General features: G+C 49.1%; 1 protein-coding gene across 8 annotated transcripts in view; it reads left to right on the plus strand.

Annotated features, from left to right (window-relative positions):
- Positions 1–12,360, plus strand: part of TBC1D1 (TBC1 domain family member 1) — a 207,303-nt gene that overhangs the window by 133,857 nt on the left and 61,086 nt on the right. The window lies entirely within an intron of this gene.

Consider the following 12,360-nt stretch of genomic DNA (forward strand, 5'->3'; position numbering starts at 1 on the left):
GAGCCACCATACTGCCCACACCTTCCTGCCTGGTGGAGCCCTTCAGTGGAGCTACTGTGCTGAGGGGCTGGATCGCTCTCACCGCCACTGTGGGCAGGATGGCTGTGCCTCCCTCTTCCCTTGCCAGAGTGAAGAGGCCCACCTGCTGCAGCGGGCTCTTCCTCCCAGGTCTTTGGTAACGCCCTGTCGCGGGGGTTGGGGGAGGGTTGTGGGCAGAGGTGGGGAGGGTGTGGAGAGGAGGGACCTGAGGGAAGCCCAGGAGGGGAAACTGAACTGTGATTTGTGGCTGAAACAGCAGAACAGCAGTAACAGCCAAAGAGGAGTTTCGATGTTCACAAACAGTGCCCCAGTACCGCTGTAGCTGTACTGCACAGGGGGGAGTCGTGGAGATTGAATTGTGATCGTACATTTAACGTAATTAAATGTATAATGTGCAATGATAATGCATTGAAAATGCTTGGTGCAATGGCTGGAAGTGTACGAAGGCCGTGGATGGCTGTAAAACAGCCCATCCCATTTGAGAACCGTTCTGAGTTTTCTAACAGACTTTCTCAGGTTGAGCCACATCCTGCCCCCTGTCTCCCCTGCCTGTGGTCCCACTCTGGTCTCTGGAGCCGCACAGAAGACACTTGCTCCCGCTCCCTGTTCTTCCAATGGCAGAGGGCCCTGGACACCGCTGCTTGCTTTGATGCCCCTCTCCAGGCTCACTGCCTCCGTCCCTTAGCCCTCACACAGTTTTCCTGTTGGGCCCTGCATCTGAGTGCACTCTGTCCCCGTGTTGGGAACCTGCGCCCAGCATGGGCTCCCACGGCCTCCAGCCCTTGTGGCAGGTGGGGGCCCTTCTCCCACCGAGCGGCCACTGTTCTCTGAATGCAGGGCCACCTTCAGAATCCATCTCTGCTCTAGGTCACCATCTCCCATTCTTGACTCTTACGGTATGTTGTCACTTGGCCATGAACTCTTACTTGAAAATTAGACTGATTTCTAGTTGCACTTGGGAAAAGGTTTTTAAAAAGCTTTTTTTCCAGACAGTTTGTGCTTGTGAATTGTTACAGCATCGGTCTCAGCAGTTGAGGTGCTTGTGAAGCTTGATTCTCGTGACCAGTGTGTTGTGGAGAGCTGTGTGAAGCTGACGAGCCACGTTCTCTGTGTCTTTAGGTGATTGACAAAGGGCTGAGTGGGACAGGGTCATGCCACTGGTCCCAGTCCGAAATCCTCACTGAGCCTCGGGCCCCAGGCTTCCCAGCTGCCAGCAGGGATGTGTCCTGAGAGCTCCCAGGCAGTGTGGGGTGGCTGTCACGGTGCACCGGCCACCTTTGCTCTCCGACAGACTCCTACCAGGGCCCCTGGCCCTCCCCACATGTGCCGCTGCCTGAGGCCTTTGCCCAAGCTGTCCCTTCTGCCTGCAAGGCTCTTCTTCCCGTGTTCCCATGACTGACTGCCTCACTTGCTTCAGGTCATTACTTAAAATCACCTTTTCAAAAAGCCTGTCTGGCCACTTTGTCTCATCGCACCTCCCCTCCTGTCACCAGACATTCCTAACCTCCTTCCCCTGAGCTCCCCCCAGCCCTTCCCTCCGCAGCGTTTACTTACTCATTATCTTCATCATCAGGTTCCTCCTGTCTCCACAGGCTTTACGACTTTTCAAGGAGGGCGAGTAAATTGCTGAGATTCTTCTTAACTCCTTCCTCTTTCTCCTGTTTCTCTATACGTTTGTCCTTTCTGCTCTCTTGTTGAAATTAAGAAATGCTGTCTACATTTTTTTTATTATATTGTGGGTACTCTATGTATGAGAGAGGGAGAGAGAATAAAATCATTTAAGACCAAATTGGTATAATAATAATCAATTAGTAGGACCTTATTTATGGCACTTGCTTTGCATGAGTTATTTCCTTTCATTCCCAGTCAACTTTGTGACCGTCAGCATTTTTATTGCACCCATTTTACAGATGAGGGACTGAGTCGTGGAGTGGCTTAAGTCACTTTCCCCAAAGCTCAGCTCAGGCCAGGGCTGCAGCCAGAGGTGACAGCGTGACCGCCTGGGGTGGCCCTGCCAGTACGTGTGTCCTGCTGTGGAGCTTCCTCCCGTAGGAGGTTCCCCGTGGGCATCTGTATCAGACGTGCAGTCACAGTCTGTCCGAGGTCTCCCTGGTGGCCCGGCACCAACACGCTTCCGAGCATTTCAATGTGTTGCCTTCGGTCGGTTCCCCGCCCTCCCTCCCTCCCTGTCAGCACTGGGACTGGAGTGTGCCGGGGAGGGGGGCTGATTTCCTAATATCTGTGAATTTTCTTCTCTCAAAGTGGGCATCTTCATCCGCTATCCCTTTCTGCACCCCCTGTTTGAGGTTCGGAGATGGCAGCGTCTTCCACGGTGGCCGAGGGCCACTTGGGCCCACACTAGGTCTGTTTCCTAGTGGCCGGACCAGGGGGCAGCCCTGGTATCTGCCACCGGTCGCCTTGGTCCGCCTGAGCTCTGGCTTGGACAGGACGGGCATTAGAGTTTTTTTGTAAGAAACACTTAACAGTGCTTTCAAAGTGTTTTGGATCTTCAGAATGACTTTTTGGGACTGCTTTACGTTTATATTCCAGCGTGTGAACTTCAGTTAGACAGACAGGAAAGCTTTAAACGTTACTAAAGAGGGAGGCCAGATATTTGTATTGTCCCATCCATTTCATCCCGCTTGGAAAATACTAACAAAAGAAACAACCAGTAAGTTAAAAGCCGTGGTGCTGACGTGGTGATGAGGGTACAGTGAAGGAGAAACAGACGGACTGGAACCTGGACAGGAGGATGCTGGCGAGTGGGGAGTGGGGCTCCCAGTAAAGATGGTGGAGGAAGCGGAAGATGCAAAGCCAGACACTGTGGGTGGAGGCAGAGAGATCAGACTGGCAAATGCTGTCTCAGAGTCAGCCTGTCATGTACTCAGAGGTAGGTCACTCTCCATATACAAAATCCCTGTGAAATAATTAAACCACAGGGTCTGAATCTTACATTTTAAAGATGTTTCTCATGTAGGTAGGCAGTTTAGAAATGTACTTATATATGGACCATACTGAACAGACGGTCCTGCTGGACCAGTCTGTAGAAGCAGCGCAAACATTCTCAAATGCCAAACGGTTTTCTTTTTCTTAATTCAACAGAGTCCAGTTGGTCTTTTGTAGGACTTTCCACTTGAAGTTAGCACATTCTGGGGGGGATGGCTCTCATTCTGCCCCTCAGAGGGGGAGGTCTCTGCTGCTCAGCCGGTGGGGCCGGTGCACAGTGCCACTGCATGGAGGGCAAAAAGCATACGACACACGGGGGAATCACCCGTGTGTACTTGAGGGCTTGGCGGGACAAACGTCTTTGTCATAAAACGAACAGAGGCCGGTCATAATGTAGAATGCTAAAAGCTGCGTGGTCCTTTACATCGAAAGCAAAGGCTTAGGTGATACTTGAAGTTTGCAGTGGCCACTTCTGGCTGCCCCCCCCGCCCCCCCCGAGCCCCAGGGACGTGTGTTCTTTCTTCTCTGCATAGCGGGTTCCTTGGGCGAAGTTTTGTGGGTTGCTGAGCAGGTGAAAGACTTGTACTTCGGGAACTGTAAAATCAATAGAGGGTGTGTTGTGGGGGTTCCATTAAATCTCTTGCAGGGCAAAGCTGCTGAAGGTTGGGTGTGTTTCAGCCTGCCTTTGTAGAGCATGGCCGAGGGCAGGTGGAATTGTTCCTCTGAGTCGAGGACAGTGATGTCGGTGGCTTCTTGTTTTCAGAGCCTCCCTGCTGCTGCAGAGCCACCACAGACCTGCCCGAACGTAAAGTCGGCCAACACACTCCCACCCTTGGGTGTAGGCGTGAACGCGGCTGTAGATGAAGTGGCTTTCTCCAGAGCGTGGTCCGGAGCAGCACTTCGCAGACTCGCGTGTGCTCGGAGTCCTCCAGTGATGTCGAGAAAAGGCAGATACTGCGACAGTGGGTCTGGGTGGATCAGAGGGTCTCCATCCCTCGCAGGCTCGCCCCTGATGCTGGTCCTAACTAAGCCCATGTGCAGCCAGGGCTCAGGACGAGCAGCTGCGGCACATCCAGTCCAGCCCGTCTGGTGCAGGAGTCGGGCTCATTCTGTGCCCCTCTCTGCTGCTCTCCTCACTCTCGGTGACCCAGGGAGTCTCCCAGGGCCATAGACTTCAAATGAATCTAGGTCATCAGTGACAATTTTTTTTTTTTGAGAAGATTTGTGCTGCCTGGAGAAGCAGAGTTAGTCTGATTGGGAAAACACAGCGAAAAGAAAAATATGGTGACAGGGATACAGAAAAATTTGATAACGTGCCAAATGAAACCAGGCACAGTATCAGTGTGCCTCTCTCCTGCCGTTTCATCTTCCGGGTGTGCTTTGTCCCTTGGGTGGCAGCGAGGGCTCAGAGCGTGCAGGGTTTGTTTTCGTAGCTGCGGGCTCTGACTTGATTGTCAGGCCTGCAAAAAAATGCTGAAAGTGAACTTTGGACTGGATATTTGGTAATAGAAATACTCCATCGTTTTTCTCCTAGTGTATCATACAAAAGATCATTCTTTTTTAAGAAATCAATTTTTAGGTGACTCTTGACTATGGGATGGGGAGGACCGCTCTATTTACCTCTGTGTGCCAAGGAGCAGTACCAGTCCTAGCCCAACACCTTTCATCTAAGCATTTTAGATCACATTGTGCAATTAAGGATTTCAGCAACACTGGAAGGGTTCAGGGATTATCTGTCTTGTTTGAAAAAAAAAAAAAGGAAAACCCATTTGGTGTAGGTAAGACTTACTGAATTGAAACCCATTGTATAAGCAAGTAGTCCATTGAAACTAAACTTAAAGGGTTGTTGTGTTGTGAGTACGGCTGTGTCAGTCTGCCTACTTGATGATAAGGCCAAGTCTATCGGATGAGAGGTTAGATATAAATAGCAATGGCAAAACTAAGGACTATGGCCTGAATCTTTGTAATGACTCATTTACATTGTGAAAATGTAGACACTGTTGTTCGACGACGATTTATTAGCATTGTGCATTGCCAGATTTTCAAGAGTTCATATGCCATTGGGAAATCTTAATGGATGGCACGAGCAGGATAACTACAAGTAAAACAGCTGGGAAATTGAGCATTGTGGTGACGCCTTTTGTTTTGATCCCTGGTTCTCTGCTGGCACTGTGCACCCCAGTCGGCTGGGGAGATCTTTAAAGTATGGCTATACCTGCCTCTCTGGTTCTCTGCTTTACCATGAGGCCTGAGCATGAGGGTTTTCTTTTTTCTTTTTGAATTCCCCTGAATGATTGTGATTGCCCTCCTGATGGAGACCACTAGTTCAGACATCGGAAGGTGACTTAGGGCACTGTCACCACTTGGTGGCAGTGTTGCTCCCTGTGTCTTGATGGCTCTTTCTTTAAAATCCCAGGAAAGTGTGCTTGCTTCTTTTTTTCTCCTGTGGTTTTGTCTGTGGTCTTGTTTTTGTTAGAGTATATCTCTTCCTCGCTCATTTGCAACTTAATTGAATGAAGAACTACCTACTAAATCATGTTTTTCTTTATTTTTCTACAGTGTTCTAGCGGGCGGGCAAAATAAGGGAGGAAAAAAAAATGGTTTCCTATTTCCAGAAACATATGGTGTTTTAAGATGGTTCTTAATTTATTTTCCATATAACTTGGCTTTTCTGTGGTGAATAAAGACCAGGGTCAAGATAAAAGATCGCAGGCCAGGAGTCTGATTCTTCATGGATTTCTGTCGTTTGAAGCTACTGGCTTTTTTCCCTTTTATTGTGCTTCCTGACACACCATTGCAGACTTTGGGGGGAAACCACAGTAAATGGCAAGACTTCATTTCAGCTTGCTATTTTTGGGCCTGATAGCAATTGTAATTTAGCATGAGCAATTGATTGAGCTTTTCCTAGTTAACCATTGGTGTTTATAGTCAGTCCTTACACTCAGTGCAAAGGCTGCAGATAAGGGCTGTGGGTGACCCAGAGACATCATCTCACCCTCTGGTCCCTGGTGGGAGGCACTGAGGGCTGAGGGCTGGGCCCTGGGGGCCCAGGAGTCAGAAGGTGTGTAAATCCCTGCTCCCAGCAAGCTAGCTGGCAGGGAATTCCTCTTGGGACTAGGCTAACCCCAGGGCGTGTGCCCATGCATGGCCAGGTGAAAGTCCAAAGTCAGAATCTTGATTTGTCATCTTTGAACTTTCGTCTGTAGGCACTAGGGAGCCATTGACGTAGGTAGTTTGAAAATATTCTCAGGGGATAAAATCTGTAGACATAGCTGAACTTGAAGCAATCTCAAAGTCAGGGCAGGACTAGGGTGGGGCAAGGAGGCGTCCTGGGTACAACATTTAAGGAGACTGTCACTTTCGGGGCCCAGCAAGTCCTGACCCTGCATTAACACGGCCCTGAGAATGGCGCCTCCTTAAATATTGCATCCTGAGTGCCTGCTTGCCTCCCCCTCCTCCCAGCTGTTCTCTGCTACCCTCCCAGCACACAAGTGGCCTGGACCATGCTGCCAGGGAGGCTAGATTCACTTTGAAAAGGGAGTCCTGGGAAGGCACAATGTGTTTTGTTTAAAACACAGCTTTATCAAGATATAATTCATATATTATACAACTTGCCCATTTAATTTTCCTTTTTTCCCTTATATTTACAGGGTTGTACAACCATCACCACCATCTAATTTTAAAACATTTTTGTCCCCCCAGAAAGAAGCGCATAGCTGTCACTTCCCATCACCCTCCCTGCCCAAACCCTAGGCAACCCCTGATCTTTCTGTTTCTGTAGATTTGCCCGTTCTGGACGCTTCCGTGAATGGAGTCATGCTCTGTGTGGTCCTGTGTATGTGGCTTCTTTCACTGAGCAGGACATTCCCAAGGTTGACCCTGTAGCATGTACCAGTGCTCTGTTCCTTTTTATGGGCGTATAATATTCTGTGGCATATGTAGACCTCAGACACATTTTGTTTGTTTACCCGTTGATGGACGTTTGGGTTGTTTCTCCCTGTTGGCTATTATGAATAGTGCTGCTATGAACCTTCGGGTACATGCATTAAGAGAAGGTTCGAAGGGTGAGTTGGTGTGGAACCTTCTTCTCTGGGGACTTGGAGTAGTTACCTGTGATTCTGACCATGAGGACGATTGGACCAATGTGGGTGGGTGAGGTTCAGTTCCCTACACCAAGCTCTCCTGCTGGCTGCTGTGGAGAGACAGAATGTGGGGGACTCTGTGTTGCCCTCAGAAGCGCCTGGGAAGGCGAGGGGTGAGGGAGAGCCTTCACCAGGGCTCCCACAGCTGCCCCCATCCCACGGGGGCAGCCACAGAGCCACAGGTTAGTGACCTTGGCTCAGGGCTGCATTTCTTTCGACTGTTCCCAAACTGAGTATGCCCACACTCACTTGGAAAACTCGGGAAACACCGATTGCGGGGCCTCACCCCTAATGTTTCTGAATGTTGAGGTGCAGCTCTCCTGGGGAAGCCTGAGAACTTGCATTTCTGCAAGTTCCCAGGTGACGCTGATGCTGCAGTTTTGAAGACCACACTTTGGGGTCTTCCGTTGCTCAGACTGCAGCTGTCGACAGCCAAGGGCACATGCAGCCCATTCTGATTTACACTCCGACCAAAACAGCCCTGAGTGGTTGTTCGTACAATGAATAGATCAGAAATTCGAAGTGTGTTTTATGGCAGATTATGAAGGAGCCAAGAAACTGTTTTACTGCAGTAAAGCTAATTGGATATTATAAATAACCATTGTAATTAACCTTATGTATTAAGCATTTAGTGTTTGCACTTTTATAGTCAGATGCCATCTTCCCATCGACTCCATGCAGTGGGTGCTACGGCCCAGCAGTCGAGAGGGGAGTTCAGGTGCTCCCACAGCGTGTAGTTCATGGAGCTGCGAGTCGGCTGGACTCTAAATCCAGGCTCTCAGACAACATAATGTGCTGCCGACAGCTTTAGGAATGAATTATCAGGAGTTTTGCCTGGTTTACTCGCTTAAATTAGTGTTGGTGTGGTGATAGGTTGTGTTAGAGTGAAAGAACAATTCTTACGTTGGAAATAGTCCAGAATTAAACATTAACTCTTGCTAATAGAGCATACATTTTGAGCATTACCTACTGTAATCCTGATTTCAAAACAGAATGAGAATTTTTCTAGTTGAATGGTTTCTGTTCATTTCATTTGTTTAACTGAAAGCGTGTATGTCTCCCAGAGGCGGCGGAGCCATGCACCCTTGCGGGACGTGAGCTGGCGGCCCCAGAATCACGCTGTTAGTGCAGCCGGCGGGCTCCGGACTCTTGGAATCCTGAGAGAAAGCCAAGGGATGCATTAAACTGTGCAGACTTTTTGTAAATGGATTTTTCCCAAGTAAATCGTTTGATCACTTTCATATAAATAAGAACATTTGCAGAATGAGTACTAAGAATTTAAATATTATTTGCCAAAGTAGGAACACTGTAATTATGATCAGATATCATTCTGAAAATGGTTTGTAGTACCAAACTAAAACTATACATTTTATACTTGAGAGAATGATGAAATAGGTTTTCCACAGAAAGTTGAAGTATTGTGGTTCATTCCCTATCCAGATGCGTGAGTTCGAGAACTTTCAGACCAGGACAGTTCCGGTCATGGTGAGGTTGTAGCCTGACCTCTGTGGGTTTAGTTTTTGGATTTTTTTTTTCAGCACTGTCTTCCCCATACAGTTACCAAGGGGGAGTTTTTCTCTTTCCTATTGGCACCAGCCTGTCTCGTGCTGTAGGGGCGGGCTTCTAACAGGAAAGGTGGGGACCTTGCAGGGCTTCCAATTGTCGGACTTAGCCTGGCGGTCATGGGTGTGGGTACCTGACTTAACAAAGAGTCCTTTCTTTCTGTTGCTGCTTAAACAGTGGCTGGTATAGTTCGGGTCATCATTCTCCCCAGGAGAAACCAGGGCACACCACACTCTAGATGTTTTCTTCCATTCACCCTAACACCCCTGTCTCAGCCATGCCTGTGTGTCCCAGTGTCCGGTGGGCGCCGAGGTCAGATCAGACGTTGTACCGGCACAGGACAGAGTCACCAGATGCTCCTTCGTCTGCTGGAGGTTCCTCCTCATTTTTCATTGCCTTCTTTTCTCCGCTCGGCCAATTCCACGTTTTTCGGTGGCTCACCTCCAGGTCCCAAACTTGACATTATCTAGAGTGTGTCTGACTGACAGTATCAGAAGTCTCACTACGTGGGTGTAGCAAAGGGGTTACTTTTTCTTACATTAACAAGTGGCCTGGACAACGGCAAAGCCAGACTGGTTCAGTGGCTCCACGCTGTCACCACACCCCTTCTGTTTTTCTGTGTCATCGTCTTGGCTGCCTCGTGGTCATGAGATGGCTGCTCCACCTTCAGCTCCCCCTCTGGTTCCAATCAGAAGGAAGAAGAAAGCAAAAGAGGAAAGGATGACCCCTCTATACCAAGAGAGCAGCAAACCCTGTTGCAGAGATTTCCAGTAGAGTTCTACTTGGTCTCGTTATCTGGAGCTCTGTCCCCTGGTCACGCGTAGCTGTGAGGGAGGCTGGAGCCCCCGATTTTGGGCTGAGCGTATTGCCACCCCATCTGTATCCGGAGCTGTAAGAATGAAGGCGAGAATGGATGTGGGGTGGGGAGCCAAGGGGCTGCAGCACTGCCCGGGCCAAATGCTTGCCCTCTCCCTGGTGTGCTGTGCTTCTCCATGCAGCCTTGACTTTGCACAGATGGTGTTCTGTGTCCAGAAATCTCTTGTCTTCCCCTGTCCACACCCCGCCCACAAAGCTTTGTAACAAACAGTGACAGACTTTCCTTTTCTTCTCAGGCCACTTTGGATGTCACCATGCCTTCTTGCTCTGGGGCATAATCAGCCTCCCCCTTCCTGACGTTCCTTAAGGGTTTGTGTTTGTGCCTGCTGGAGAACCACTTGCTTTGCCTCGGGGTTATTTGTCTTGGCCTCTAGATCTGTGTTGTTCGGTGTGGTAGCCACTAGCCGTGTACAGCTATTTAATCTTAAATGTAGTTTAACCGTAAACTAACGGCATTTACATACAATACAAACTTAGTCCCTCATGCTAGCCTCGTTTCACGGGTTCAAGAACCACCTGTGGCTGGTGGCTGCCTCATTGGGAAGCCCAGCTCTCGGACGTTTCCCTCATCCCGGAGAGTCCTCGGGACGCACTGCTCTGGGTGAAGAACTCTTTGAGATCTCCCTTCGCCCTGACCCTGTCACTCAACCACAGGTGTCTGCTGCAGGGTGGTGCTTATGTTGGGTTGTCGCCTAACTGAAATGGTAAACTCTGGGCACAGGCAAGATTTTCTACCACCCACATGGCTCCTAAAAATACTGTTAGTGCATATGCAGGAGCGTTGAGTCCACTGCTCTCAAAGACTCCTACAAGGAAGTGGGGACTTGGAACGTCCTCTGTTCCAAATCCCCTATTTTACAGAGGAGGAAACCGACACTCAGAGAGGGCAGGGCACCCACTTAAGGTCATACAGGGGATCAGTGGTAGAATGGGCTGGAATCTTGGTTGTCGTATTCGCGTTTCACATCTCTTCCCATTGAACCAGACTGCACCGAGTATCACCGACCCTTTTGTTTTTCCCTAGTTGTGTTCTGTTCTTGCCCCTTCAACCAGTTTCCAGTGTGCTGAGAGAGGAAGTTGTTGCCAGCTCCTGAGGTATCTGCAAGTGCCCAGTGCAAATGGGCGGTGCTCAGGGAGTGCTCAAGAAACAGTTGAGTGTAAGGCTGTCTTCATCAGTGATTGTTTAGTTGCAAGAAACAAGTGACTCAAGCAGCTTAATCGGAAGGAGGCTCATAGACATCAAGATGAAGTGAGAACAGGAAATGACCAGGTTGTCGGGAACCAAGGACATCTCCCTCCTTTGGGACCATGGAATCCTCCTCTGTTCCCTTTTGGTGTCCTTATTCTGCATGCCAGCTTTTCCAACTTGCTCATCTCTCTATAGAGTCATGCCAGCCCCCAGGACTAATATGACCTCCTAGCTCCAAAGGCACCATCTACCTGACTGGCAGCCTGGTTTTATTCCAGATTTTGAGAGCGGATTGGCCCAGCTCATGGTCGCACTTCCAGGGAGGGAGAGGAGGAGCATGATACCAACCTGGCACCATGGACCCACCCAGAATGTCGTCTGGGTATGGGGAGGAGGGGGCAGGGCCAGTGAAAGTACCTGGGGCTCACCAGCTTTTGCAGTCAGTGGTTATCCAAAAGTGAGTAACACTGGCAGGCAAGCGTGTAAATTTCTTATTACCAGAAGAACTTACATAGAGGTTACTGACCTTCTGACAAAGAAATCTGCTGGGAAAGAAGTTTGATTAATATGTTTACCCAGTAGTAAAGAATTTGGGATTCTTAGAGCAAAATAGTCATCATGCAGCTCAGCAGCCAGAGGTGGTCAAGGCAGAGCCCCCAGGAGGAAAGACTGGCGAGCCCCCACTGGGCGTGGACCCCAGACGCGGTGTGTGGCTGGCCCTGGGGAGCCCCCCACACGCCTGCATCCACTTTCTTGCCCAGACCCTGCAGGCTCTGGGGGCACATTTCTAACACATAGTTTAAGCTCTGTGAAGGTGGGGACACTGTCTTGTTAGAGTTCTTGAACTTAGCACAGGGTTTAGTTCATAGTTGGTGCTTCATTTCTGTTGGATATGGGGAGAGATTTTGGAACAGTAACCGAGTATGGGTATTCTTTGTGACTACTCAGATTATTCTATGAAAAAAAATACATGGAAACATATACATGAAGGGAAAAACACAAAACATTTTGCTTTTCTGTAGAAGTTGGGAGAAGGTGTGGCGTTGGCTGATATTTTCCCTTTTTCTCTTTTCCAATTTTATAATGTAGTGACCTTTTGACAGTGGGAAAAATTAATTTTTAATTATGAAAGAAACATTTAAAATAGGTTAGTTTTTTAGAAGGTTCGAATGAAAACACATTTCTGTGTCAAATCTTGGTGGTAGCGAGAGTTCAGATTTATTGGGAACGGGCTTGATTATGAAGTAACTCCTCTCTAGTGGGCTTGAGCTGGAGATGACCACTTGGTGATTTTTTTCTCCTCTTTTTAGTGGAGTTATTCAACTTGGCATGGCCAGTCATTCAAGTTGAGAAAGCGATAGCCTTAATTCGCAGAAATCAAGGTGCAAAGTCAGAGACCCGTCCTCTGCCTTTGAAGGGGGGTGTTCCTTGTTCTGACCTCCCCACCCCCAGGCTCTCGCTCCCAGGGCCTCCTAGCACCCGCTCGCCGGCCGGGAGGAGAGTCCCGGAGCGCCTCAGTGTCCAACGCCATTGAGAGTCCCCTCTTCTCTGGTCCCAGCAGAAGTGAAATCTCAGTGTGTTTACAGGTTCACAGAATAGTTTGGG

Source organism: Phyllostomus discolor, chromosome 1 (assembly GCF_004126475.2).
Source record: "Phyllostomus discolor isolate MPI-MPIP mPhyDis1 chromosome 1, mPhyDis1.pri.v3, whole genome shotgun sequence".
NCBI lineage: Eukaryota > Metazoa > Chordata > Mammalia > Chiroptera > Phyllostomidae > Phyllostomus > Phyllostomus discolor.